Source organism: Schistocerca piceifrons, chromosome 11 (genome assembly GCF_021461385.2).
Source record: "Schistocerca piceifrons isolate TAMUIC-IGC-003096 chromosome 11, iqSchPice1.1, whole genome shotgun sequence".
NCBI classification, from domain to species: Eukaryota; Metazoa; Arthropoda; class Insecta; order Orthoptera; family Acrididae; genus Schistocerca; species Schistocerca piceifrons.
Genome location: NC_060148.1, coordinates 87,358 through 113,796, shown reverse-complemented (window position 1 = coordinate 113,796; position 26,439 = coordinate 87,358). Strand labels below are relative to the sequence as shown.

Sequence of the window (26,439 nt, the reverse complement as noted above, 5' to 3'; positions counted from 1 at the left end):
ACAGTTGCAAAAGTACTAACGTACTGTCAAGTCGTTTTGCAAGACTACCACTGCAAAAATGTACGTCAGGCTCTGTAATACTATAAAGTGCCGTATCACACCAGAAACTACCAAAACTCGAGTGCATCTGAACTATGACACCTATCGCAAAGAAACTGACTGTAATATCACTTGCCCTTAAAAGTTACATAGCTGGTTTATTCCCGGTATCAAATGGATACTGTTAAAATATCGGCGCAACATACATAAATAATCCACGACACGTACGAAAAGAATCCGTCTGTACTAGGGATGCAGTGACATTCCAAACATACAGGGCGCTATACGGACAAGCACAAGACGTCCCGAGAACACGTGACCAGGCCGGCAATGTATGTTCACAACGCAAAATCTGTTCTGCGCATGTGAATGCTCACTCCAGAGGTATTTACTCTATGCGCCCTGCCAGCGAGTCTAATCTCTGGAGACATCGGCTCTTCTCAGACAGCTTATTTACTTCCTTGTTCTGTGTACGAGTGGACGCGGTTGTTAGGTTTTCTTGTTCCTGTGTCGTCTCGGGCTTGTCGCTGTTGGTTCTGCCCTACGTCGGTCGTGTCCGTCCTCTGCCGTTGCGTTGTCGTTCGCGGCCCTCTCCGCGGCTCCCGCCGAGCTTTCCGTCACTTCAAACCCGCGACTGTTCCGGTCGCCTTTGCAACAGATACAGCTGACGAGGATCGAACTCACAACCTCCTGCGCAAGTAAGCTGTCATCCTATCCTTTACACCATGCTACCGGGCTGTTGATGAGCTTTTTTAATGCTGTTGAGCGTCTCACAAAACTCGAACTTCTTTTTTTTAAATTTTTGTTTATTTTTATTTTTTTTTATCAATTACTTGCCAACGATCGCTTACCAGGGTGAACGGTTGCAGTGTGGGGCACCTGGGACCTGAACCTACGTCACCGTGCAGGTCGCTTCAAAAAGTCGGGGTCGCGGATCGCTGGCGACTTCTGCCTGTACGGAGAAAACATGAGGGTGACAGAGTGGCGTTACATACGCCTACCTGCTTGTAACAAACCGGGAATAAGAAACTCTCTTTGCTTATAGTCAGCAAATCATTTCTCACTCAACTTCGGAGTGCTGGCTTTTGCACGCAGTACGTCGGGATATTGTATTCTCACGAAAATGTAATGTGATATTCGCGAAAATTCATTGCCTTCACCGAAATCTCTCCCCCACACTCTGTGAGACTTGTAAAATAACACTGGTTCATTCCCCCCCCCCCCCCCTCACCTTTCTTTTTTTTCTCTGTACGCTGGTACTTAACTGCCTTATTCTTTTTGTTGTTGTTGTTGTTGTGATCTTCAGTCCTGAGACTGGTTTGATGCAGCTCTCCATGCTACTCTATCCTGCGCAAGCTTCTTCATCTCCCAGTACCTACTGCAACCTACATCGCTCTGAATCTGCTTAGTGTATTCATCTCTTGGTCGCCCTTACGATATTTACCCTCCACGATGCCCTCCAGTACTAAATTGGCGATCCCTTGATGCCTCAGAACATGTCCTACCAACCGATCCCTTCTTCTAATCAAGTTGTGCCACAAACTTCTCTTCTCCCCAATTCTATTCTATACCTCCTCAGTAGAATTTTGCACAGAGCATAACTTAATCATAGCTAACACTTGGTTCAAGACTCATAAAAGAAGGTTGTATACCTGAAAGAATCCTGGAGATGTTAAAAGGTATCAGATAGATTATATAATGGTAAGACAGAGATTTCGGAACCAGGTTTAAATTGTAAGACATTTCCTGGGGCAGATGTAGATTCTGACCACAATCTATTGGTTATTAACTGCAGATTGAAACTGAAGAAACTGCAAAAAGGTGGGAATTTAAGGAGATGGGACCTGGATAAACTGAAAGAACCAGAGGTTGTAGAGAGTTTCAGGGAGAGCATAAGGGAACAATTGACAGGAATGGGGGAAAGAAATACAGTAGAAGAAGAATGGGTAGCTCTTAGGGATGAAGTAGTGAAGACAGCAGAGGATCAAGTAGGTAAAAAGACGAGGGATAATAGAAATCCTTGGGTAACAGAAGCAACATTGAATTTAATTGATGCAAGGAGAAAATATAAAAATGCAGCAAATGAAGCAGGCAAAAAGGAATACAAACGTCTCAAAAATGATATCGACAGGAAGTGCAAAATGGCTAAGCAGGGATGGCTAGAGGACAAATGTAAGGATGTAGAGGCTTGTCTTACTAGGGGTAAGATAGATACTGCCTACAGGAAAATTAAAGAGACCTTTGGAGAGAAGAGAACCACATGCATGAATATCAAGAGCTCAGATGCCAACCCAGTTCTAAGCAAAGAAAGGAAGGCAGGAAGGTGGAAGGAGTATATAGAGGGTTTATACAAGGGCGATGTACTTGAGGACAATATTATGGAAATGGAAGAGGATGTAGATGAAGATGAAATGGGAGATAAGATACTGCGTGAAGAGTTTGACAGAGCACTGAAAGACCTGAGTCGAAACAAGGCCCCGGGAGTAGACAACATTCCATTAGAACTGCTGATGGCCTCGGGAGATCCAGTCATGACAAAACTCTACCATCTGGTGAGCACGATGTATGAGACTGGCGAAATACCCTCAGACTTCAAGAAGAATATAATAATTCCAATCCCAAAGAAAGCAGGTGTTGACAGATGTGAAAATTAACGAACTATCAGTTTAATAAGCCACAGCTGCAAAGTACTAACACGAATTCTTTACAAACGAATGGAAAAACTAGTAGAAGCCGACCTCGGGGAAGATCAGTTTGGATTCCGTAGAAATGTTGGAACACGTGAGGCAATACTGACCTTACGACTTATCTTAGAAGAAAGATTAAGAAAAGGCAAACCTACGTTTCTAGCATTTGTAGACTTATAGAAAGCTTTTTACAATGTTAACTGGAATACTCTCTTTCAAATTCTGAAGGTGGCAGGGGTAAAATACAGGGAGCGAAAGGCTATTTACAAATTGTATAGAAACCAGATAGCAGTTATAAGAGTCGAGCGGCATGAAAGGGAGGCAGTGGTTGGGAAAGGAGTGAGACAGGGTTGTAGCCTCTCCCTGATGTTATTCAATCTGTATATTGAGCAAGCAGTAAAGGAAACAAAAGAAAAATTCGGAGTAGGTATTAAAATTCATGGAGAAGAAGTAAAAACTTTGAGGTTCGCCGATGACATTGTAATTCTGTCATAGATAGCAAAAGACTTGGAATAGCAGTCGAACGGAATGGACAGTGTCTTGAAAGGAGGATATAAGATGAACATCAACAAAAGCAAAACGAGGATAATGGAATGTAGTCAAATTAAGTCGGGTGATGCTGAGGGAATTAGATTAGGAAATGAGACACTTAAAGTAGTAAGGGGTTTTGCTATTAGCTGCTTCCTTTTCGTGTCCCTCGACTCTTATAACTGCCATCTGGTTTCTATAGGAAGCATATATTTTATTTTGTAACCACATTCGACAGAGTGCAGGTAAAATGAATGAACTGTGCAGAGGCCGTGACGAATTTCGTCGTTCCGAAACTATTTTATGAAGCAAGTGTTTGGCGCTGAATGAGATACCTCTTCCTGCGGGACTGTTTCTGTCGCGTTTTCTGGAGGCGCCAGCATTTCGCTTCGGCCACCCTGCCCGCGTCGATCACTTCTTAAGTATTGTTCGTGCACTCCGTAACTCCCCAACTGAAAAGCGTCTCCCCCGGAGTAGTGGGTCGACAGTCCGCGAGCCACTACGGCTGTGTGGCCCAGGCGTGCCGCGCAGAGCTCTGAAGACGGCCCTGGCTACCGAAACGTTGCGTGCGTGCCGGCGTCTTTGGTTCATCCTCGACAGAGACAATACACGCCTCAGGACGTGACCTTTTTTCCTATACTCAGAAAAACGACCTACGTATGGCAGGTACGCCGTAGTCCGCCAGTCTGTTAATGGTAGCTGTCGCGTCTCGCCCTGTTGAACGGATGCGAGAAGTGAAAGCATTCGGCGACTTTTCAGCAAAGATCGAATTGCCCCACATAGCTCCTGCGAGATTCTCGATTTTCGGCATTGACGACTCTAGATGTGAAGGAGCTAAACGAAGAGTGTGAAACAGTAACGAACATCACAACGAACAGAGTGAATGCGGATGTGAAAGACCAGCTGCGTTTATATTAACCTTGAAACTTGATAATTTCGTGCTTCACGTTTTAGCACGTTACACCCACTGCCACGTAATATGAAGGCCGAACATCTTCGGGGGAGACGTTGGCGACCTGTGGATCAAAATAAAAATCTTGGCCTCCTCGTCTTTCACAATTCCACGTGTGGATCTGCAACCACCCACCTCAAACACCGAGCTGCTCGGAGACTCGCATTCTTCTTCTTCTTCTTCTTCTTGCGTTACGGCCTCTGCAGGACCACAGGTAGCGCCTTCGAGGACTGCAATTTTCTCTTCTTCTTCCAGAACCTCTTCACTCTTTTTCTTCTCTCTCGCACTTCTTCGGAGATCTTCAGTGTCCGCTCCACTGGTCACACACTAATCTTTTCCTGTATTCTTCTCTGTCGTAGATCTCCGGCATATTGGTCGGTGTATATTTGTTCCTCCAACTTTCCTTTCCTTCGACCTCGATCCGCAATTCCATCCAGTCCTTCCGAAGCTCAACAACCCACTCGGTTCCTGTCTTTCGCCTTGTCCTTCCTGTTGTTTCCCACACTCTCTCCGTCACTCTGTCCGTACCCACCTAACTACATGTCCGGCAAACCTTGCCCTTTCGAGTCTGATTTCCCCGGATGTTGTTCTCATGTTCCGGTACAGTTCTTCCCTAGGCCTTCGCATCCACCTCTCTCCACCTCTTTTGGGACCTGGTATTTTTCTCTATAGTTTTCTCTCTTCTTTCTCTAGTTGTTCTGCAGAGCACGCAGTTGGTGGGCTCCGCCGAGGGTTGTTGGCCGTCGTAACTAATTCCACGGCAGGCTTCTACATTCTGAGACGCTTTCAGTTCTGTTTCCGTTATTTGTTTCACTCTTCGTGACGTGACATCTTAAAGTATGAGCATTTTGTGGAAATCACAATTATAGGAAATGCTAATTTACAGCTTCTTTCGAACACATCTGCTGCTATATTTTTCTTTTGTGCGTCATTGTTGTCACCTTTACATTACAAGCAGACTTATTTGAGTCTTTCCGTAGATTAATGGCCAGTCCTAAGAATAATTTTATACTCGCAGCTCATACTGAACTAACGAATGATTTGTTGTGATCTGCAGTCCAGAGACTGGTTTGATGCAGCTCTCCATGCTTCTCTATCCTGTACAAGCTTCTTCATCTCCCAGTACCTACTGCAACCTACATCCTTCTGAATCTGCTCAGTGTATTCATCTTTTGGTCTCCCTCTACGATCTTCACCCTCCACGCTGTCCTCCAATTGGTAATCCCTGTCAACTCTTCTCACCAGTTCTATTTGATACCTCCCCATTAGTTACGTGATCTACCCATCTAATCTTCAGCATTCTTCTGTAGCACCACATTTCGAAAGCTTCTATTCTCTTCTTGTCCAAACTACTTATCGTCCACGTTTCACTTCCATACATGGCTACACTCAATACAAATACTTTCAGAAAGGACTTCCTGATACTTAAGTCTACACTCGATGTTACCAAACCAAATTTCTCTTCTTGAGAAATGCTTTCCTTGCCATAGCCAGCATACATTTTATATCCTCTTTAGTTCGACCATCATCAGTTATTTTGCTCCCCAAATAGCAAAACTCCTTTACTACTTTAAGCGTGTCATTTCCTGATCTAATTCCTTCAGTCTCACCTGATTTAATTCGACTACATTCCATTATCCTCGTTTTGCTTTTGTTGGTTTCCGTCTTATGTCCTCGTTTCAAGACACTGTCCATTCAACTGTTCTTTCAGGTGCTTTGCTGTCTCTGACGGAATTACAATGTCGTTTGCAAACCTCAAAGTTTTTGTTTCCTTTCATGCATTTTTGGCGCTACTCCAGATTTTCCTTTTGTTTCCTTTACTGCTTGCTCAGTATGCAGATTGAACAACATTGCGCACAGGCTACAACCCTGTCTCACTCCCTTCCCAACCACTGCTTCCCTTTCATACCCCTCCGTTCATAACTGCCTTCTGGTTTCTCTACAAATTGTAATCACCCTTTTGCTCCCTGCACTTTATCCCTGTGTCTCTAACCTGGTCGTAGGTCGTGTTCCAAAAATGAACAACATAGAGACAGAAGTGATGACACTTTCTGCAGGACGTGACCATCATTTTGCAGGACAATGTTGAAGCACGTACAGTCCCAGCTGTTATTGGTTTGATTGACTGATGGGGCTGCTAGGTGCTGTACCACCTACTGCACTCCCCTGACTTTTGCCATCGAGAGTTCAACTCGATTTCTTAAGTGAAGGAAGCACTGCACGGCATTCGCTTCAGAACTGCTACAAATTCGTCGGGCAACACACCGTGCCTTTCGAACTGTCAACACAACTGGCACTGCTAACAGTATCCTACGACTTCCACACCGCTGGCAACGGGCTATACACAACGCTGGTGACTACTTTGAAGGTCACTAAAACTTTGAAACACGTATCTATTTTGTACGAGCTGCAAATTGCCACTATTAAGGTTCCAAACCCCGTATCTTCACGCACTTACATCGTTACAGCAAAAAAATTTGACTCCGGCAGACGAGCCGGCAGCTTCGCTGCCTTCACATACGGCTCCGCCCTCTTCTGCAACACAAAGTCACGTGCGTTACTCCCACCTCCACTACTATAGTTGTCGGTACGGACCGGCGGCTCATCAGAATTTATTTATCTATTTATTGTTCCGTGGGACCAAATTAAGGAGAAGTCTCCATGGTCATGGAACGAGTCAATACATGAAATTATAACACGATAGTAGAATCAGATAAAATGAAATATAAGAAACGTATTCAGGCGACAATTCGTAAGTTTAAATAAAGAAAATCAACAATGTGACACTGGAATTTGCTTAATTTTTCAGATCTTCCAGGAGCTCCTCGACAGAATAGGAGGAGTGAGCCATGAGGCAACTCTTCAGATTAGACTTAAAAGCGTTTGGGCTACTGCTAAGATTTTTGAGTTCTTGTGGTGGCTTATTGAAAATGGATGCAGCAGAATACTGCACTCCTTTCTGCACAAGAGTCAAGGAAGTGCATTCCACATGCAGATTTGATTTCTGCCTAGTATTAACTGAGTGAAAACTGCTAACTGCTTGTGAATAAGCTAATACTGCTAACAACAAACGACATTAAAGAAAATATATACTGTGAGGGCAATGTCAGAATTCCCAGACTATTGAATAGCGGTCGACAAGAGGTTCTCGAACTTACACCACACATAGACCGTTTTTGAGCCAAAAATACCCTTTTTGAATCAGAAGAATTACCCCCAAAAATAATACCATACGACATAAGCGTATGAAAATATGCGAAGTAGACTACTATTCGTGTTGAACTGTCACTTATTTCAGATACTGTTCTAATGGTAAATAAAGCAGCATTTAGTTTCTGAACAAGATCCTGAACACGGGCTTTCCACAACAGCTTACTATCTATCCGAACGCATAGGAACTTGAACTGTTCCGTCTCGCTTATAATACGCCCATTATGTCTGATCAAAGTATCGGTTCTTGTTGAATTGTGAGTCAGAAACTGTAAAAACTGAGTCTTACTGTGATTTCGCATCAAATTATTTTCCACAAGCCATGAACTTATTTCAGGAACTACATTATTTCATACTGTTTCAATATTACACACAAGATCCTTTACTACGAAGCTGGTGTCAGCAGCAAACAGAAATATTTTTGAACCACCTGTAATACTAGAAGACATATCATTTATATAAATAAGAAACAACAGTGGCCCCAGCACCGACCCTTGGGGAACGCCCCACTTAACAGTGCGCCATTGGGACTGAACATCACTACCACTCTCAATATTGCGGAGGATTACCTTCTGCTTTCTGTTCTTAAAGTAAGAGGCGAACCAATTGTAAGCTACTCCCCTTACTCCATAATGGTCCAAGTTGTGCAGTAATATTTTGTGGTCAACACAGTCAAAAGCCTTCGTTAAATCAAGGAAAACACCTAGCGTTCGCAACCTTTTAATTAATCCGTCCAAAACCTCACAGAGAAAAGAGAATGTAGCATTTTCAGTTGTTAAACCATTTCTAAAACCAAACATTCCACCCCCAACAAGTTGGGAACCACCTCAGCCTGTCTTCTGGTCGCACAACTTTGCACCAAAGATACATTCGTCCCGCCATTCTGGAGCCGCAGCTCGTCCTTATCAAATTTCTCTACACGGTTTGGAATATTTGTTGCGCCGTCTTTACGGCCGCGCTGCTTAAAATTGTCTTACAACATGTGTGGCTTCTTTGGCGGATTTCCGACGGCACAGAACTTTCGGAACAACCCGTCCCTTTCACCGCCGGTTTGTTCCGCCGCCACCTGCGTCCCCACTTGCCGACGTCGCTTCTCGCTCTCGATTCTGCGTTCCAGCCTCCGCTCTCTCCCGCCTCCGCTCTCTCCCGCCTCTGCTCTCTCCCGCCTCAGCTCTCTCCCGCCTCCGCTCTCTCCCGCCTCCACTCTCTCCCGCCTCCGCTCTCTCCCGCCCCCCGCCTCTCTACGCCGGCGACGCCTCACGGCGGGACGGACGCCGCTGTCGGTTCCAGCTCTGCTGCCGCTGGTGCTCCGCGTTCCAGAGGCGGTGGCGGCGCCGCAGGACCCGCCGCCTCCAGACCCGGGTGACGGCGCTCCAGCGGGGGCGGTGACGGAGGCGACGACGGAGGCGGCGACGGAGGCGGCGACGGAGGCGGCGACGGGGAACCACACGGAGGGCAACGACACGTCGCCCGTGCCGCCGGACTGCCAGACCGACTGCGACGACTGGAAGTTCGAGATCCTGGCCAAGTGCGACGGCGAACTGATCGGCTTCGACAACCTCTGCCACTACTACAACCACAAGTGTGTCAACTACGAGTCCGGTGAGCGCTGACTGCCGCCGCCGCCGCTCTGCCGCCTCACATCTCCTTTGCGCACTATTATATCTCTCAAAAAAAAAAGTCCAACTAATATATTTTTGGAGGAAACATTTTCCTACTAAATCTGTTTGTCTTTTCATATAGCGTGATCTGTTACTAATTTTTAGTGAAGTTAGCTTTTACGTTTAGCTTTCAAAAAAAAAAATACAAAAGCGATGTAATAAGCAAAATAATGAATTTCGTAGGTTGCCAATTACGTATTATATCTGGTTTTATCGAGCAGTTACGTTACGACAGAAACAAATGCTACCGCAGCACAATGCTTGCGTACCTTATTCCAGCTAACACCAGAACGAACAGAACAAAACAGACTAGACAGAAGAATGAGCATTGCATTGTGTTTTATACTCTTACAAAGATAATAATACTTCTTTTAATTACTTACACACTATAATCTCATACAACAAAAATAGTGTCTTTCCTGCATCTATCGCCGGCCGCGGTGGTCTCGCGGTTCTAGGCGCGCAGTCCGGAACCGTGCGACTGCTACGGTCGCAGGTTCGAATCCTGCCTCGGGCATGGATGTGTGTGATGTCGTTAGGTTAGTTAGGTTTAAGTAGTTCTAAGTTCTAGGGGACTGGTGACCACAGCTGTTAAGTCCCATAGCGCTCAGAGCCATTTGAACCATTTGAACCTGCATCTATCGATCTATATTGTATATTTTTACTGGTAGTGTTATTACCTTTCGCAGATAAATCGATGTTTGCAGTTCATTTTGAGTCACACACAGTCATTCTTATTTATGTTTCACCTCGATAATGGTGAATATTGAAAAACGGACACTACAGCACATTACTAATATTTTATTCGTGCAGTTCTAGTGAACATTACTATTTTTGCAAAGTGTGTTTTAATGTTCCGAAACGAGACGTTATACGAGGGTAAGTCAATTATTATCCGCTGTTTAGTGATATTTTTGTTTATTTTACTGCTACTGTCATTTTACGTTGATGGCGCACGCTTTGTTTATTTGTTGTTATACCTTTGCAATTTCCGACCTGCTGGGTTAGTTTGGTTCTCGCTGCCGTGCTGTTAGTCGTGGCTGCTCCGCCGTCTATTCGCACCAGAGAAGAGCGACGTTCAGTGATCCGATTCTTGTGCTGGGAAGGCGTATCAGGGGCCGAAATTCATCGAACACTTGCCGTACAGTACGGGAATACTGTTTTGCCACAACGGAGTGCCTACGAATGGATTTAAAAATTGCGAAATGGTCGCACAAGTGTTACGCACGGTGTAGGAGCCGGACGACCGCCTACCGCCACAAATGAACAAACCATTGAGCGTTCACGTGAAATGATTCTCTTACACAGACGATTAACTACTGACCAAGTGGCACATCGTCTGCAAATTAGTCACGGTTCTGCCTACGAAATGATCCACAGCAGGCTTGGGTTTCATAAAGTTTGTGCAAGATGGGTCCCAAAACAAGGCATGCACTAGCATAAACAAACACGCTGGGACACCTGCAAAAAACATTTGGATCGCTGTGGCAACGAAGGGGACAACTTCTTAGACAGGATTAATACTCGGGAGGAAACATGGGTCCGTCATTACGAGCCGAAGAATAAACGGCGCCGGCCGAAGTGGCCGCGCGGTTTTGGCGCTGCAGTCTGGAACCGCGAGACCGGTACGGTCGCAGGTTCGAATCCTGCCTCGGGCATGGATGTGTGTGATGTCCTTAGGTTAGTTAGGTTTAACTAGTTCTAAGTTCTAGGGGACTAATGGCCTCAGCAGTTGCGTCCCATAGTGCTCAGAGCCATTTGAACCATTTGAATAAACGGCAGTGTATGGAATGCAAACATCCAAATTCGCCGTGCCAGAAAAAGTTCAAGATCCAACAGTCCGCAGGAAAACTGAAGCTTACGGTTATTTGGGACGCACGAGGTCCAGTACTGCGACATTATGGGGAAAGGGGCACAACAATAAACAGTGTACGTTACAGTGAGATGCTTACTGCCAGGCTAAAGCCTGCAATTGGAAGCAAACGCCGAGGATTGCTGTCAGAAGGTGTCGTGTTGTGTTGCACGGCAATACCCGTCCGCACACTGCTGCCCACCCTGCTGAAGCGCTCCAGAAACCCAAATTTGAAGTACTGGATCGTCCTCCGTATAGTCCCGATCTTGCCCCTTCTGACTTATCGCTTGTTTGGTCCACTCAAACAGGCATTGAGGGGCCACCGATTTGCCTCGGACGAAGCAGTGGAAGAAGCGGCCCATTCCAGGCTCACAGCTCAACCGAGAAGCTTCCTTTATGAGGGCGCCGGGGAGCTTGTACAACGGTGGACCGAGTGCGTTGAAACGCAAGGAGACTATGTCGAAAAATTAAATTCTTGTAACTTTCCTGTTTGATTACAATAAAATTTTATAACTACTTTGCGGATAATAATTGACTTACTCTCGTACGAATAGACCATTACCATCTAGGGCTTTGTAAAGTACATACGAGGGTGTTTCAAAAAATAATGCCCCACATTTTTGCTGTCAGAACATATTTATTTCTAACAGTCAGAATTTGTTGACAATATAGATCAACATGTCTTGTCGACGTCTTGTTTTTCTACGTGGTCTCCATTATGTTCTATGGCCGTGCGCCAACATTGTGGAAGACCACGTGTTATTCCCTGCTGGTAAAAGCTCTCGCCCTGTAGGCGAAGCCATATTGTCCGTGCACCCCCGTCATCTTCAGACTGTGTTCCCCGTACAGAAACCTTAAGCGGCGCAAAGAGGTGCAAGTCCGAGGCTGCCAGTTCTGGTCTGTAGGGTGGATGGGGCAGCGATGTCCAGCCCAATTTGGCGACGTGTTTCCGCGTGTGTGGGCGTGCATTATAGTGTCGGAGCAAGATTTCTGCTGGATTCTCGCCCGATCGGACACGTCGGGAACGGTTCTTGGGTTTATTCAGAGTCTTCACGTATGTCTGTGGCCCTCTCGGCGTCACATCCACGAGAATGACGCCACCACAATCCCAGAAGACTTTTCCGTCAGAGGGGGTCGTCTCGAATTTCTTCTTTTGTGGTGAATGATGACGATGCCACTCCGTGGACTGCCTTTCCGTTTCCGGCCAAAGTGGTGGGCCCAGCTTTCGACCCCCGTAACGACCCGTGACAAAAAGGACTCTGCGTCGGTCTCAAAACGCTCCGACAATTCAGACGAAATGGTCTGCCTCAGAATCTTGTGGTCCGATGTGAGCATTCGTGGAACCCATCGTGACACCTCTTTGAACACGCGAGAGTCTCTATCACTGCAGACGCACTTCCAAAGCTGACAGACAACTGTAGAGCCAGTTGTCGAGTTGTGATGCGCGTCTGGAGCAGCGGCTGTGGCAGGTCGACCCGGGCCTGGCTCACCGTGGAGCTCTGGTTCTGCATTTCTCGAGGCTGTGACTGTCTCTACCCATCGATCGACTGAACTCGTATCAACTGCAGCATCGTCATACACTGAACACAGACGTTTATGCATGTTCGCTGCGGTTTCTTTCTCTGCACACAAGAATTCAATAACAGCACGCTGCTCGAAACGTGAGTAGTAAGTAGACGCCATTTTGACGCTGTGCTGCGGCTCTGCCATCTGTCAGAACGGTTCGAAACTTCACCGGCGGACAGAACAAACATCAGATGCGAAGCACCAACAAGGACGTTTGCCTGCGTATATAGGTGGCTCTTTACAAAAAATGTGGGGCATTGCTTATTGAGCGATCCTCGTATTAACCGGTCTACTTGTTTCGACTTTAAAAAGTCCAATCTGATTGCTATTTTCACGTTGGAACTCTTTCAGTTCTGACTTCCGATTTTAATTTGTCATTATTAACTGTAACCCTGAAAAGGGAAATGCAAAGGCTCACTCTAGATATAATAGGGGTCAGTGAAGTGAAGTGGAGAGAAGACAAGAATTTCTGGTCAGATGAGTATTGGGTAATATCAACAGCAGCAGAAAATAGTATAACACGGGTAGGATTCGTTACGAATAGGAAGGTAGGGCAGAAAGTGTGTCTCTGTGAACAGTTCAGTGACCGGGTCGTTCTTATCAGAGTCGACAGCAAACGAAAACCGACAACGATAGTCCAGGTATACATGCCGGCGTCGCAAGCTGAAGGTGAACAGAGAGAGAAAGTCTTGGAGGATATTGAAAGGGTAATGCAGTATGTAAAGCGGGACGAAATTCTAATAGTCATGGGCGACTGGAATGCAGTTGTACGGGAAGGAGTAGAAGAAAAGGTTACAGGAGAATATGGGCTTGGGACAAGCAATGAGAGAGGAGAAACGTTATTGAGTTCTGTAATAAATTTCAGCTAGTAATAGCCAATACTCTGTTCAAGAATCACAAGAGGAGGAGATATACTTGGAAAAGGCCGGATGATACGGGAAGATTTCAGTTAGATTACATCATGCTCAGACAGAGATTCCGAAATCAGATACTGGATTGTAAGGCGTACCTGGGAGCAGATTTAGACTCAGATCACAATATAGTAGCGATGCAGAGTTGGTTGAAGCTTAAAAGGTTAGTCAGAAGTGGGATACGGAAGTACTAAGCAATGACGAGATTCGCTTGAAGTTCTCTAAGGCTATAGATACAAGGAATAGCGCAGTAGGCAGTACAGTTGAAGAGGAATGGACATATCTAGAAAGGGCCATCACAGAAGTTGCGAAGGAAAAAGTAGGTACAAGGAAGGTAACTGCGAAGAAACCACGGATGACAGAAGAGATCAGTTTATCGATGGAAGTAGGAAGTACAAAAATGTTCCGGGAAACTCACGAATACAGAAATACAAGTCGCTGACGAATGAAATAAATAGGAAGTGCAGGGAAGCTAAGACGAAATGGCTGCAGCAAAAAGAAATTATTGTCGGAAGGACAGACTCAGCATACAGGAAAGTCAAAACAACCTTCGGTGACATTAAAAGCGAGGGTGGTAACATTAAGAGTGCAACGGGAATTGCAGTGTTAAATGCAGAGAAGAAAGCAGATATGTGGAAAGAATACGTTGAAAGCCTCTATGAGGGTGAAGATTTGTCTGATGTGATAGAAGAAGAAACAGGAGTCGATTTAGATGAGACAGTGGATCCAGCATTAGAATCAGAATTTAAAAGAGCTTTGGAGGACTTACGGTCAAATAGGGCAGAATGGATAGATCATCAAGAATCTCTAAAATCATTGGAGGGGAAGTGGCAACAAAACGACCATTCACGCTGATGTGTAGAATGTAGGAGTCTGGCGAGATGCCATCTGACTTTCGGAAGAGCATCATCCACACGACTCGGAAGACGGCAAGAGCTGACAAGCGAGAGAATTATAGCACAGTCAGCTTAACATCTCGTGCGTCCAAGTTACTTACAAGGATAATATACAGAAGAAAGGAAAACAAATGAGGATCCGTTGGACGACGATCAGTGTGGCTTTAGGAAAAGTAAAGGGACGAGAGTGGTTAATAATGGAATGGAAGCGAGACTAAAGAAAAATCGAGACACGTTCATAGGATTGTCGACCTGGGAAAAGCGTTCAACAGTGAAAAATGGTGCAAGACGTTCGAAATTCTAGAAAAAAGTGGGGGTAAGCTATAGGGAGAGACGGGTCACATACAATATGTACAACAACCAAGAGGGAATAATAAGAGTGGACGACCAAGAACGAAGTGCTCGTATTAAGAAGGGTGTAAGACAAGGCTGTAGCCTTTCGCCCCTACTGTTCAATAGGTATGTCGAGGAAGCAATGATGAGAATAAAAGAAAGGTTTAGGAATGGAAGTAAAATTCGAGGTGAAAGGAATTAAAGGTGAAAGGATATCAATGATACGATTCGCTGATGACATTGCTATCCTGAGTGAAAGTGAAGAAGAATTAAATGATCTGCTGAATGGAATGAACAGTCTAATGAGTACACAGTATGGAGTGAGAGTAAATCGAAGAAAGACGAAGGTAATGAGAAGTAGTGGAAATGAGGACAGCGAGAAACTTAACATCAGGATTGAGGGTCACGAAGTCAATGAAGTTAAGGAATTCTGCTACCTAGGCAGTAAAATAACCAATGACGGACGGAGCAAGGAGGACATCAAAAGCGGACCCGCTATGGCAAAAAAGGCATTTCTGGCCAAGAGAAGTCTACTAATATCAAATACCGGCCTTAATTTGAGGAAGAAATTTCTGAGGATGTACGTCTGGAGCACAGCATTGTATGGTAGTGAAACATGGACTGTGGGAAAACCGGAACAGAAGAGAATCGAAGCATTTGGGATGTGGTGCTACAGACGAATGTTGAAAATTAGGTGGACCGATAAGGTAAGGAACAAGGAGAATCTGCGCAGAACCGGAAAAGAATATATGGAAAACGTTGACAAGGGGAAGGAACAGGATGATAGGACATTTATTAAGACGTGAGAGAATGACTTCCATGTTACTAGAGGAAGCTGTAGAGGGTAAAAACTGTAGAGGAAGACGGAGATTGGAATACGTCAAGCAAATAACTGAGGACGTAGGCTGCAAGTGCTGCTCTGAGATGAAGAGGTTGTCACGGGAAGGGGGGGGGGGTTCGTGGCGGTCCACATGAAAGCAGTCAGAAGGCTGATGATGACCTCCCCAAAAAAAAAACCTTCGCGTGTTTGAAAATAAGTCTGTTTCAGTGAAGATACCACGTTTGGGATCCCGCAATGTGTCCGTAATTGCCGGCCAGGGTGGCCGAGCGGTTCTAGGCGCTGCAGTCTGGAACCGCGCGACCGCCACGGTCGCAGGTTCGAATCCTGCCTCGAACATGGATATGTGTGATGTCCTTAGGTTAGTTGGGTTTAAGTAGGTCTAAGTTGTAGGGGACCGATTACCTCAGAAGTTAAGTCCCATAGTGCTCAGAGCCATTTTTTGTCCGTAATTTGTCTCACACCTCACACCCCCGCCTGCCTGTTTATCTAACTAAATCGTTGCGTTCTGCTTATCTCCGCTTTTGTTCCAGACTTCAGCGCCGAAAATTTCTGTCTACTTTTTCATTTTCAATTAAGAGTAATATTTCTGAGAAAATTTGATCAACGAAAATATTTTTCCTCCAAAATTGTTTCCAGTATCTTACTTTCGTCCATGGTCCTGGTCGAAAAGTATTATTATGTACTAGTATGCTCCTGAAAAATACAGTCAGTAGTATTCCACTCTTTTATTTCTTAGAACCTGGTTAAGGATCCGCAGCTATAATGTGTTTCTTAGATATGCTGTTAATACTCCAGTCAAGCATTTCTAATGAACGGCACCATTTTTGCTACGTGTATTCTGAGGTTACAATAGACGATATTATACTTGTATGTGGTATCAGTGTCTAGGGTTCGGCCTCTAATCAAAATCTTGATTAAGATTCGTATCATCCGGGTTTTCAGCTCAGTGATGCTGAGAGCTCAAGTATCACTTTGACGTCTTTGATTTTTAAGTTTTCTCATCACAAAGTGGCTAACGAGCGTCGTAGCTCACGTCAGAAAACACACACAATTTTAACACAAACGAGCAAAATGTAAAAATTTACACAATACGATTTCTCGCGGTAGCAGCAAACGGCTTGTTTGCACAGTGTACAGTCAGTCTGACTGACACACACACACACACACACACACACACACACACACACACACACCAAATGCTCACTAGGAGATTTCCAACTGCAGTGCGCGCCTTGGTTTCAATCATAAGGTATCTGTAATACAGTTTTACTTCCAGAAGCATCTAGAAGTTGTGAATCAAATTGGTAAATGATACTGTTTCCATCTTTAAGAACAGAGACAAATTTAGATGAAATTATATTTCTTATAACTGAAAAGTTCTCAGAAACAAAAAATTATTTACATGCTTATGAAAATTAAGATTCAATTATTTTTAAAATATGTTACGTCACACGGTTTGTTTGTATTTACATTTTACAACAAGTTATTTCTGAGGTAGTGAACTATGACTTTGGAAAAAAAATTATACTTTGTTTAGTGAGCAATAAAGTTTTGTTAGGTATCACGTAATTTAAGTTTGGAAATAATCATATACAAGTGGCATTCGTTGTGAGTGACATACAGAAAAACGTATAAAAAACATTATACGTTTCGCATAGGTATTTAAGCTATCTTGAATCTAGGTGATTATAAAGCGAAGTTTGTAGGATAAATAATTTTTGTGGCACAACATATTCACACGAAAATATACAAAAATGTTATTACATTACTAGCTGACCCGGCGAACTTCGTACCGCCTAACAGTTAATGAATGTCGTGTTACCTTTTAGCTGAACTAATTTAGGCTTTGATGAACGTAATACAATGATACAAAATAATATTAATATAGATAGAAATACAAAAATATTTTATTTTGATAAATGATGATGAATACATACAGAACGAGAATAAAAATTAAAAAAATAATAATAATTAAGTATTTCAAACACATGTCAGAAAAAAATCATTGAAAACTATGTTGTGCAGGTTGGGATACACTCTGATTAATTCATTAATCGGATTTTCATTCAAGCACCTTGTGGTAAACGACATTCTTTGTTTTTTGGTCAGGCGCAAGAACAAATAATGCGGATGGTTTGCCGACACGTGAGCATGCCACGTACAGTTGACCATGAGAAAAACACGCATTTTCTAGATTGAGGCCACAAATAGTCAAGGATTGGCTCTGTGATTTGTTGATCGTCATGGCGAAGGCAAGACGAATCGGGAATTGAATTTGTTTAAACTCAAAGGGCATATCTGTCGGGATCATCGGAATCCTTGGAATAAAAACTTCCTCATCTTTAAATTTTCCTGTAAGTATCGACGCGTGAATCACATTGCTCATCAGTTTTCTTATCACCAAACGCGTTCCATTGCACAGTTTTGGTTGGTTTAAATTTCTAAGCATGATGACTACCGAGCCAACCTTCAGTTGTAAATTGTGCGGTGGTAAACCAGGCACATCCAAGGAGTTCAAAAATTCAGTTGGATAATTAGTGGCTTCTTCTTCGTTTGTTACACAGTCGATAGATTTGAATGAATACAGAGTACCTACGATTTGATTTTGAGTTATAAAATTGAGGTCATCTACATCTTTATTTTTAGCCGCCAACATCGCTCGCTCACTTAACCATTTAGTATTTTTGTGGTTAGCAATGATATCCGGAAATACTTTGTTGATAAGCTCGTCTTTTGATGAGACGAAATTGCAAAAATTTGGAGGAAATGAAATCAAACCGCTCGATTCGTCAACAGGAACACGGCCATTACCGATAGTCAGCAATTGCTTCGAGAAATCGTCAGCAGATAGATCGTTCAACAATGCAACTCTCATATTTACAGACAGTTGAAGTTTGTTTCCATATCGCCACAGATTTGATGCTTTGAGGCAAGCGTTTATTTCGTCGGCAGCAGTAGATCTTGGAATTACTGGTAGTGTTTGTCGGAAATCGCCAGATAATAAAATCATTGAACCACCAAAACATGTCGAGTAATTGCGCAGATCTTTTAATGTTCGGTCTAGTGTTTCCAATGCGCGTTTGTGCGCCATTGTGCATTCGTCCCATATGATGATTTTTGATGCTACTAAAAGTTTGGCCATTGCGGAGTGTTTCGAAATGTTACATGTCGGTTGTTCAGTAGTTTGAAGGTTTAATGGCAATTTTAACGCTGAGTGAGACGTACGGCATCCGTCTAACAATGTGGCCGCTATTCCAGAAGAAGCAATTGCTACCGCAATTTCGGATCTCGCACGTACAGTGGCCAAAATCAGTGACATGAGGAATGTCTTCCCAGTTCCACCGGGGGCATCCAAAAAAAATAAGCCACCATTTCCATCATCAATTGCATTAATCAATGTATCATAGACTTCCTTCTGCTTAGGATTCAACAGTGGTACATTCGTTTGAACTGATTGGATTAGTTCGTGTGGATCATATTCACGTTCACGTTCCAATTCTCTATTAAATGCGTCATTCATTCCGCGATCTGGCGCTGGCATTCCTAACCTAACTAACAAACTGCCGCACATGAGGTAACACGTATCTTCGATCAAGAGCAAAGCCTGGTTATGCATCTCCTCATTCGCCTCAAGATCGGGATTTCTTGAGCTGACACGAATTCGATATAAAATGTCTTCTGACATGTTATCTTTGTATTTGTTCTACAGGTCACGTGGGTTCGATGGGAAGCATGTCGAAATGATGATAGCAAATAATGTGCGTATCTGACTTGGAGATGCAGAAATAATTGCTTCAGCGATTGTCGTGTCCCAATGAGTATCGTTTTCAAGCAAATTCAGCTCTTGACATGCTGCACGAAATGTGGGGCACACTATACCAACAACAGTTCGTAGTGATTCAAATGATGTTGGCCCTCGAGCATGTACCAGCAACAACCGCAAATAGAAACATTCATCATTCTTCGGATGAACTGCGTAAATACGACCAAGAGCATCAGCAGAACGCATATCTGGATGACCAGGAACTGCATCGCCTTGCTTCCGACGTTGAAATTTCTTCGATATAGCGTTCCAAGTGTAATAACGTGGCATTTCCGAGTAAAGCAACGTTCGTGCGAACGGATCGTTTTGACAAATCGCAAAGAAACTGGTCAGTGTTGTCGCTGGAGGTGTTTCGGCATGTTGAGCAGCATTCGACGCTGTGAAATATACTCTCTGACCGTTCTCTAGATGCACCCCCAAATGTACAACAGTGGGATAACGTTCGTGAATAGGGAATGAGAATATACGCCAAATTGCTTCATTGCAGTTCACATATCTACCAACTTGATAGCGCGTGATTTCATCGTTGATATTGGATGTTTGGATACCAAAAACCGCCATGTCGCTCCCTTTCGTGACATATTTGCAAATGTATTTAATAGATTTGACCGAATTGCAATACTCAACATTACAATGTGCCTTGAATGTTTTGGAAAGAAGTGGCGAATATGGAACAATCCAACTGTTGTCAACTATGAAATCGTTTCCTTTCACTTTAGTTGTGATAGTTCTACCATTACCATCGGGCGATCCACGCCGATACAATGGATAACCATCGTTGCCTGTAATGGTCTCTGCCGTGAATTTTCGCGGATACCGTTTGGAACACTTGCCGTCGACCATGCACGGTGATTGGCGGTTGATAGTGCCACATGGTCCATGAATCATATTCGTGATTACAACATCATGTAGGTCTGGATCGGTTTCAGGAGCAGGAATCTCCGCACATATGATGTCATCTATTTGATCTGGCCGAATTCTGTCTACTAACCAAATTAGAATGTGAGCATGCGGCAGGCCTCGTTTTTGCCATTCGACTGAATACATCCAGCATCGAGTAATCCCAAAGACGTGTTGCTTAACAATGTAATTTATTAGTGACCGAATTTTTTGCTTGAATACCCGTGCGGTGATGTCGCGTCGATCACTTGATGTTTGTCCGGGAAGCAGCAGTTGAATAATTTCCATCCATTTCGGATTACATGTAAATGTAATGAATAGATCTGGCCGACCATAATGACGAACATATGTCATTGCATCTTGCGCATATTCATACATATGACGCGGGCTACCTGTGTATGTCGCTGGTAAAATAGTCAATCGACCAACATTTTCCGAATCTCCTTCTGTGCTTATCGCGTAAATGAATATACTCTTCCGAACGCAATTTAGCTTGATTCAACCGGATGAAAGTCAGGCGCTCCGTTTCGATTTTAACGTACATGTCAACGCAGTATTGTTGAAGCAGTCGACGAAATCGCAACAAATAATTGTCAGAATTTTCACGAATCATCAAACGATATGCGTAATAATTCATCGAACTAACCTTCTTGGTAGTTTCCTCACCTGAAACAAATACAGTAAAAATTGTATTTTAGAACCCCTAATAGGTTAACGACTCTTACAGCTACTCTCTACTAAATTAGGAGTGACAACTTTTTTTGTGTACCAAAAGCAAACAGAATAAAATGCATATCAAGTTAAAATGAAAGCAATGATATTGATCTTACCATTCAATGGATTAATCATTTTGATATTAAAGTGATATCCATCGTCTCCTTGCCAAAACATCAGCGGGTATCGTAACGCGTCATACGAACGGTGTGTTTCATATATTCTTTGTAGTTGCCCAGTATTGCGTCGTGTAAGCACAATATCACGTGTTTCCAAGTTTTCACCAACAATCAGGATTGCCACTTCATCGATTGTTGGAGCATTAAATGTGCGTTCATGTGTTCCAGCTGGTCTTTTATCTGCTCTGATTACAACTTTATAGTCATCACTTGGCATGCGCTCTAAAGCAGTCTTGAACAGCCTGACCAATGCATGATTTTCATGAAGCATTTGCTGCAAATCTTGGAGAATTGCTCTTTTCGTAGCTGTGTTGATCCCTTGACGCCGGTCAAGTTGTTCTTCCATATTGCCCATGAAGTATATTTGCAAGAATTTGTGTTGTGCACCTTCAATAGGTTACAATGATCCAATGCGATGGCAAATCTGGCCTTGAATCTGTAAATTCAAAGCCATAGTTATAGTTAGATTTACAAACACTTTTTTTTCAAATAATAACATACCATTTTTATTTTAGAGACAAATACAGAAATCTAACAAACTACATTCCAAATTATTTTACAATCATAGAAAATAAAGTTTTTAACGTAAATTACCTTAAATGTAGGATTATATGCGTGTTCTTCGATAATTTCCGCCCCAAATGAAGTCATTTGGAGACAGACATTGTATTTTTGAGTGTTCGCTAGTAAATGTCGTGATTCTAGTGTTTCGCCATAAAGCAGGGAACGCAATGGCTCTGGTGGCGGGACCACTAAAGGCAATGTCACTTTACCACTAAGGCAGCACAAACCAGGCGTTTCACCAGCAAACTTCAATGCGCCACAATGCTGGCAAACAACGTCCATTGGACCAATGCAAACTAAACGATGAAAGCTGTAGTCGATGGTGCAATCATATCGAAACGCTGCTCGATTCAAATCAATACTTGAACCATTTCTTCTCGCACTTCGAAGATTATTCCTCTGTTCATCTGCACGATAAGCTCGACGATTTCTCGTTTCTAATCTAGCCGTTTCACGGGCTGCCTCTCTTTGCTCTTGTGTTTGAGAAGGACGAATGAAGGCCCTTCTTTGCTCCATCCTAACGCGGCGCTCTTCTCGGGCAGTTTCTCGTTCTTCGTCAGATAATTGACTCGCGATATTCCGTTGCCTAATTGCATTACGGCTCCCCTGGGAAAGATTAGATCTTCTAGGACGCGGCATTTTTATTAATAGTAATACTGAATATGCACTCGCACAAAACCACATAAAACAATCGAGACATAGACAATAGCTTATCAAGAAAAATCATAGACAACCTATGAAACGACATTCACACTTTTGTTAACCTGTAGAATAAATCATTAATTAATTTAATAAATAATTTACACAAATTAATGTCTAAAACAAACAAATATAACAGTACCTGAAACTTCCTGGCAAATTAAATCTGTGTGCCCGACCGAGACTCGAACTCGGGACCTTTGCCTTTCACGGGCAAGTGCTCTACCAACTGAGCTACCGAAGCACGACTCACGCCCGGTCCTCACAGCTTTAGTTCTGCCAGTATCTCGTCTCCTACCTTCCAAACTTTACAGAAGCTCTCCTGCGAACCTAGCAGAACTAGCACTCCTGAAAGAAAGGATATTGCGGAGACATGGCTTAGCCACAGCCTGGGAGGCTGTGAGGACCGGGCGTGAGTCGTGCTTCGGTAGCTCAGTTGGTAGAGCACTTGCCCGTGAAAGGCAAAGGTCCCGAGTTCGAGTCTCGGTCGGGCACACAGATTTAATTTGCCAGGAAGTTTCATATCAGCGCACACTCCGCTGCAGAGTGAAAATCTCATTCTGATAACAGTACCTACCTGAACTTTCGAGACATTTTACACAAAATAAATTTCTGAACGCACACATAAATAGTTGTTACAGTATTTGACAGGATTGGACAACAAATGTTTGACATGTAATAAACAAATGAGCATTTATTGAAATGATTAAGTATTCATTACACATTTCTGAACGCATGCGTAATATTTTTCAATATTTTTTTTAAAAAAATACACATAATAGTTTATTCATCCATTTTAAATAGTTTGTGAATGCATGCATAAATGTCAATCATTACTTACAGATTTTGACAAAAAAATTTGACAGCTCCGAAACTAAAGAACTTTGAGGGAAAATAACGCATTTTTCAAGTAATCGTCAATTTTTCATTATTTTTAAGATGTATTCTGCTGTTCGGGGCGGAGACAAATCCAACAAATGAAAAACCATGAAAATTGGTCCAGCAGATCTCGAGTTATAAGTGTTGTAACAAACCCGACTTTGTTTTATATATATAGATGGACAAATTCGGAAAGATGTAAAATTTCGTAAATGCAGGAGTGTGTTGCGTAATTGTGTGAGAAACATGAATCTGACAGTTTGTAGCCGGAAATCTGATAAAACGTTACCAAAAACAAGACGGGATCGCAAACTTCAGTTACCCAGTGGGTTGGTTTGTTGTAACAGCAGTTGAATAAACGTGCACTGCATGGAAAAATATTTTCGCACGCGCCCCTGAATTCATTTCGCACGGTATCACTAGCTCTGTGTTATAATCATCTGACATTGACCGACACAGTTGGCAAATATTCTACACTCGTGCCCTGTCTGAAGAAGAACTAAAAGTCCTGTAAACTGAAATCGTACGATATGGACTCTGTATCCGTACTGAGAAGCCCCATACATAACGCTGCTGATAAACTTAACATCCAGATTTTGGATGAAGTGGAAGAATTGTGGTGCCTAGGAACGATAATAACATACGGCAACAAAGCGAGGAAGACGTGCGGAGTGGAGTACAGCAAAAGAAGAGCGTTGGGTAAGAGGAGCCTGTTGGGCCTCGAGTTGAGGCAGGTGCTCTCTGAGGGTGTGTGTGTGTGTGCAGGACTGGGGGACAGCCGGAGAGGAAGACAACCACGGACACGAGCCGCCCACGGCTGACATGTCAAAGAGTAAATGTGATCACACTGGTATGCGTGCCTTCCACAGATACGCAAAGCAGTTATTTCGGAGATGTGTATGATAATATTCGCGAGCTCATAAAACATGTCTCATAGATCGGGAAGAATTTATTCATAAAGAGGGTCTGGACTGCAGTGATAGGAGATGGTGGAGAACAGAAGATATAACAGCAGGTATTTGGCTACTGGTCAACGGAACAAGTGAGGCGGCGGGGTAATTGGGGACAGAATTCCGTTCGAACGGCTTACGGGGTATGCAAGCGGGTGACGCCGTCGCCCTACTGCATCCCCGTAAATTATGTATACATTGCACACACAGGAACAAAAGATCTCAACAGATTTCTGTATTTAGCGCAAAGTCGCCTTTTCAGTGACTGCTTGAAAAAGAAATTCGAGTGGAAGATGCCAGGGAGTCACAAATGTAACGAGATTCAGAATATCTTCATAGAACAAAGGTTTGGGGATCGAGTTAAGAGCTGACGGAGACATTAAGGTGTCGGCACCGCCATAAAGTGGTACCAATGAACCGCCAGCTGAAACTGAGGTGACGCCGTGGTGGTACGCTGGAGCTTGGAGCCCCTTCTGGCCGTGCTGAAGGAGCCGAAACCTCAGTCACCCTCCGGGGAACACTTTATAAAACATTCAAGAGGTTGTTGGCGTGGAAAAACGATAGAATGACGTCAAAGTTGTGGTAGTAAATGTGACCGAAAACGGATCTAGGATTGAAAAACGCAAAAGAGATGCAGTGGTGAATAGTGACACGCTCATATTTACAAAAGAAGCAACATTAACTGTAAAAATATTTATAACGAAAAGAAAAAATACAGATCACTGATGTACGAAGTTAAACGCAAGTTTGGAAAGGATGACGAGGAATGAATGGAGAATACTTGACATGGAACTGAAACAGGTGAATGACCTCAGGGGAAAACAGAAGAAGGAACACAGTCATTAAAGGTGGAATAGGTAATTGTGAAATGAATGTAAAACTTATTCGTGTAGGTAGAAAGAAGACGTGCAAAAACTTGATAGGTGCTGATAAAAAATTAGACGTATTGAAAAAGAAGAAAGAGTGCAAGAAGATGATTAAGGAGATTCAACCCTTACCTTTGAATTACAAAATGTTTTCCTCGAATTCACGAGGTACCAGTATTCGCGTACTGACGAAACTCCGGGTGAATCCTCGTATGTTTAGGGCCCAGAAGAGAAGCGAGAACTGTACAAGTTCCTATAAGAAATTTATGAATCTCACGAAGTTGCATTAAATTTAGGAAAGACTGAAATTATTATGCATTTGGAGAAAGCGAGAGCAAGTAACTGTGAATATTATCACACGGTCGGACAATCTTACGTGCTTCAGTACTATTCGAGAGAGCATTTCGTAGGGGAATGGGAAGGAAAATTCAAACAGGAGAGGACCGGCTTGATTTTAAGACAGAGAATGCGTCTCGAGGCGAGATTCCGGCAGTGTGTGTCTAATAAACCAGGCCACATTTGTGAGAAACAGGGAAGGGTGCGTAACATCATTAGATGTGGACGCGGTTTCCGATCGTACGAAGTGCAGTGAAAAGTTTTCCGAGCATAGGCAGTGTGGTGTCCACTGCAGGGACAGAAGGCTGATAAATGTTGTCAGTTCTGCAGCCCTGCCTCTCACACCGCACCTGGTGGTTCGCTGCGGTCCCGTTTCGAAAGTTCTTCAACTCGACACACAATCATTGCAGCATTTAGTACTCACAGGCGTTTATCAGTTCCAAAAATATTTGAGTAAGCATCTTCCTCTTCTTCTTTTGCCAGTACCTTATCGCGTGGTTGCGTAGGGTCGGCGAGCTTAGAATCGGATTTGGAAGGGTCAGTTCGAAGGGGTGGGTGGGTGCCCTGCCCTTCCTGCCGCCACCCCGTACCCCCCCTGGGATGGAATCGGTGTACACCAGCTGTCTGCGTCTAGTGTAAATCGTGAAATAGTGTGAGGCGGAAGGTGGGGACCAGCCCAGTATTCACCTTGCGGCATATGGAAAACCACCTAAAAGCCACATCCAGGCTGGCCGGCACACCAGCCGAAGTCGGTATTCCTCCGGGCGGATTCGATCTGGGGCCGGCGCGCCTACCCGAGTCCAGGAAGCAGCGCATTAGCGCTTTTGCCTATCCAGGCGGGTCATTTGAGTAAAGATATTGATAAGAAATTTTCAGTTTAGAGTAATTATCATTATTTACAGAAGTTTAGTGCTTACACAATTAATGGTAAGAGCCATTTCTGAATCACAACTCACTTGCGTAAACTAACTCGCATATAGAGCGATAGCCATAGAGGTTTCGATTGCTGTCTAGCAAAAGTAAAATGACTTAATTAATTTCCTTTTTGTTTGC

The 26,439-nt window shown here is 43.6% G+C and overlaps 2 non-coding genes across 2 annotated transcripts; one reads left to right on the top strand and one right to left on the bottom strand.

The window, feature by feature from the left end:
- Positions 1-22,525: 22,525 nt before the first annotated feature.
- Positions 22,526-22,600, bottom strand: Trnas-uga. The gene has a single exon. It is a non-coding gene; the product is annotated as a tRNA-Ser (tRNA).
- Positions 22,601-22,775: 175 nt separating this feature from the next.
- On the top strand, positions 22,776-22,850 carry Trnas-uga. The gene has a single exon. It is a non-coding gene; the product is annotated as a tRNA-Ser (tRNA).
- Positions 22,851-26,439: the final 3,589 nt, after the last annotated feature.